This window comes from Ictidomys tridecemlineatus, chromosome 11 (genome assembly GCF_052094955.1).
Source record: "Ictidomys tridecemlineatus isolate mIctTri1 chromosome 11, mIctTri1.hap1, whole genome shotgun sequence".
Taxonomy (NCBI): Eukaryota; Metazoa; Chordata; class Mammalia; order Rodentia; family Sciuridae; genus Ictidomys; species Ictidomys tridecemlineatus.
Window position 1 is genome coordinate 122,464,518 of NC_135487.1, and position 4,601 is coordinate 122,469,118.

A 4,601-nucleotide genomic window follows, 5' to 3' on the forward strand; every position below is an offset into this window, starting at 1 on the left:
ATCATGATGACAAAACCCTCCTTCAGGACACCCCAGCACAGATCAAGTGTCTGAGCATTTCTAAGGAAACAAAAAGCCCTTTTCCACCTGTTGGCTTCTGTCCTTTCTCTGGTGTCTCCTCGTTAGATTTATTGGCCGATTTGTACAGAGAATGGGGTGGGAGGGGTTGGGTTTTCCCCTTTCCTCCTCCCGCCTACATTTTTTTAAAGAGAAGGTCAATGTAAGATGCTTGAGAAGAAAATGTGCCTCCTGTTGTGGTAGTTGATTCGAGACCTTGTGTTCTGGCACCGGCAGGGCTGCATACACAACTGTGGGCTCGGCCGTGGAGCGTGAAGATTTTCATTGTGGCTTTTAGAGATTAAATGAGATTTATTTACAATTGCCGTCTATCAGAGCGTGGATACCTTACTGTGTGTGTGAGGGCAGGAATGTGACTCTTTACTCACTGGTGGTTTTGTGGATAAAACCTTCGGCTTTTCAAAGTGACATCTTGAGATGTGGGAGTCGAAAGCTGAAATTAGTCCCTAATATTCATCTCTAAGATGTTGGTTTGGAAGAAAAAAATTATGCACATATAGATAGACATTTTTTTTGAATTGTGGGTTTTCTTTCTTCTGCTCTTACACAGTGATTGTTTAAGATGCTCAGTTGTAGCTCTCTCTGAATTCTCTGGGGGAATTTTGCTTTCTCACCTAATTCTAGGTTTCCTATGACTCTGCTACTTGCCCCCCCCAAAAAATCCATGAAAGTCTGGGAGGCTGTGAGGACTTCCATGCTAACTGCGAATGTTGATCAGAGGACTCCCTGTGATAGCCGGAGGTGGAAGCTAAGGCCAGGCCTGGTGGAGGATATCGTTGTTCTGACAGGAGGCCTGGACACTGATTTCTAGGCAGGGAAAGGGTGATGTCTGAAAGACGTTTAGTTGGTCTCAATCTGGCCAGAAGATTCCCGCCCCCCTGCAACCCACATTGACTGTCTTATTGGAGTAGAGCGATACTTTATATCTCAAAACTTAATTGTTTTCTACTTCGTACGCAGAAGGTCTTGCCATGGTTTGTCTCTGGCAAGCTCTTGGGGCTCAGATACCTTTCTAAAATGTCCGGATTTCAGAACTGCCGTGGAGAAGAAAGGTCATTCATCGTGTTTCACTATTTATCTACTTCACTGCAGTCCTGGGGGTTGAACCCAGGGGGCTTCACCACGGAGCCCTATCTCCAGCCCCTTTGATTTTGGGTTTTGAGATGGAGTCTCCCTAAGTTGCCAGGCTGGCCTCAGACTTGGGATACTCTCGCTCCGGCCTCCTGGGTAGCTGGAGTCACCTGTGCGCACCTGTGAGCCCAGGCTCATCGTGTTTCAGATGAGGATGTTAAGGCCCAAGAGAGGCAACTAAGGATCCCAGGAGGCCTCGCGAAGCCGCGGTGTCCTGCAGCGCTCACCCCGGGGCTCCGAGTGTCCTGTGGGTAGTCATGCCAGCCACCCGCCTCCCCACACTCCATCTCACACCCTCCAGCCTCGGACCATCGAGGGTGGGCAGCTTCTCTGGTTCTCTTCTTGTGCTGGGTTCTAGCGGCGCTCTGCCCTGCTCCTGCCGTCGCGTGCACAAACGGCAAACACGGCCACAACATGGACTGGCACAGACCCATTCATGTATTCATTTGTTAACTCAGCTAATATCTGGGAGCCTTGTTATGTGTCGGGCACCTTACTGGGCACCGTGGGTATAGGAAAAGCACCACAGACAAGCCCCTACCCTTAGGGGGCCTATAGAGCCATTGGTATGATCAACATTCAATACATACTCCCACAACTCAGTAACCAGGACTTGTTTGTTTTTAGTGCTGGGAGTCAAGCCCAGGGCTTCTCACATGCTAGGCAAGTGCTGTATCACTGAGCCACATCCCAGCTCTTTTTTATTTTATTTTTTATTTCTTACACTATGGATGGAACCACTGAGCCACATCCCAGTCCATTCTATTTCTTAGTTTGAGGAGAGGATTCTGCTAGATTTCTGAGGCTGTCCTTAAACTCACGGTCCCTGGTATCAGTCCCCAGAAGAGCTGGGATTGAAGGTGTGCCCCCGCACCCTGATAGGGATCACAACATGATATAGATTCAACAGCAGCATGCAGACGTCATAACAAGACACTCAGGTTGTCGACCTAAATTCTCCAACTGGATGTGAGCTGCCTGTCCCTTTCTCTTTGTGCCCGGGATTCCCCTGCCCCAGCCAGTCCTGTTTCCACTGGTGACATTCCTAATCATGGAGCCCAGCAATTGCAATGACAAAGACTAGGAAATTCTCTCTCTCTCTCTCTCTCTCTCTCTCTCTCTCTCTCTCTCTCTCCCTGTCCCTCTTCCCCCCCCGCAACCCCCAACCCCAGCACACAGCATAGCAAAGACTCAAATAACATCTGCTAACCCTTTACACTTGTACTATTAAATACCTGAACACTTGTTGTGAGCCGGCCTTACGACAGTCATTATCTGGGTGATTCAGTTAGCGGTAGCCTCTGTTAGATCCTCCTAGGCGTTGGAGGGGACTGTGGTTCCGGTTCCCCTTCTCTACTGACTCCATAGTTCCCGGGCTGATACTAAACGCTTGGCTGCAGGAAACTCCACCATGATCACTGTCATCTTGGAATTTCCAAGGCAGTAAGGGTAGTGAAATGGCTTTTCCCGCTCTTCCCAACTTGCCCATATAGAGAGAGAAGAGATTTTTTAAAAATCCCAGCAACAGATTCCATTTTGGTGGGGTCACTAAAACCTTCCCAGTTTGGTGATACCAAGGACAGGGCCATCTCCCCAACCCTGTTCCCGTTGGTGGGCTTCCCTGGAGGGGGATGTGTTGAAACGCTCGTCATTTTTGCAAGAAGGCAGATTAGTGTTGGTGCCTGTATCACCATTCTCTACATGGTGTCTTTTTCTAGTACTCAAGGAAATGTTGTCTTCGGTGTTGTCAATCTGTCTTTTTTTAAAAAAAAGATTAATTTAATAGCTTAAAAAGAAGATAGACGTGCCCACCCACACAGAAATCATAGGTTTGGTGCGTGTACTTTGAGAACCTACACACATGGGGTATGGTTCAGTCCCGTCGTGAGCAAAGTGAGAGTCATTCCTGGGCACCCCACATTGTTAGGTAGTGATGTGCCCCGCCCACACTGTACCCACTCCCTAAATCAGAGCTTGCCATGGGCTGCCTTTGGCATCTGAGGCCAGTTCTTTCTTGGGGCAGGATGCGCGCACTCTATTTGCAAGTCTTTGATCACTTCCGATTTAACTCTGCCTCCCAAACACGTTACTCACCCGGGAGCTGCCTCTGGCAGAGGAAATCTGAGTTGGCACTGGAAGCGTGATCCAAAAACAGTGGGCAGGTGAGACGTGAGTAAAACCAGGGCCTGGTTGGAGGAAAGGTTTAACAGACCGTCCTCAACGCTGGGAGAATAAAAATGAAGACTTTTGTGATGTTTTACAAGGTTCAATGTGTCTGTGCTGGGTGTAAGTAAAAATGCTGGCACCTCTAGTCCGACTAAAGGCAAAACTCACACGATGTGCAGGATGTCCCAGACTGTTCAGTCCCTAATCCTGTGTTGCATACAGCTTGGTTGAAGGAAATCTTGCACCCCAGCCCTAAGAGACATAAAATGTAAAATAGAAAACATCTTCATTCCTGGTAAGCCCTGATATTTCAATGCACTCTAAAATATCTGCTTGGTCATCTCCTATAAGAGACTGTGAATTCAGTGATACTGTTATCCTTCGGTTACGTTCGAGTAAGGTTATATGATTCATTCAAGAACTCAGGAAAATAAGGTGCAACGTGGGGGTGGCGATTCAGTCGCTAGGTCTTCCCATCAAGTGAAGAAGGAGCAGAGAACTGAGGCAGTCACGGCGCTATTCAGGTGTAGATGTGGCATTAAAATGATGACTGTAGTTTGCCCCCCCACACACACACACACTTTTTTTTTTTAAATACTAGGACTTAGAAAGTATTGATTTCTAATTTTTTTTAGTTGTAGTTGGACACAAGACCTTTATTTATTTATTCATTTTTATGTGGTGCTGGGGATTGAACCCAGCACCCCACACGTGCCAGGCAAGCACTCAACCGCTGAGCCCCAGCCCCAGCCCTGGATTTAAAGGGGAAAAAAGGGTCCCAAATCTGATTAATAATGACATGTTTTCTGCAGGGTACACTGGAGCAGCTTCCGGTTTTGGTTTTCCCAAATCCCCATTCTAGTTCTCTAGATCTCTTTTCCATGAGAGAATTGGGTTGAATCATCCTTACGATTCCTCCCAGCTCAGCTCTTGAGAGTTTCTGATTCTGTGGAGAGAATACAGCATGAATCTGGGGTCTTGGTCAAGAAGAAGCCCAATTCAAGACCCATGGGTTCTGTGGAGGCTGGGATTCATTCCTGTGCATCCACCGCACAAACTACATGGGCATTTTGAGGTGGAAAGCACGATAGGAAAAAGTAGGATCTTAATTCATGGGTTTTGAAAGAATTTGCCAGTCAGCATGCAGGCACATGTGCAAGACTAAAGAGCCATTTTCAAAAGAATAGGCTGCTTCGATGCATGTCTTCATGTATAATAAGTATGAA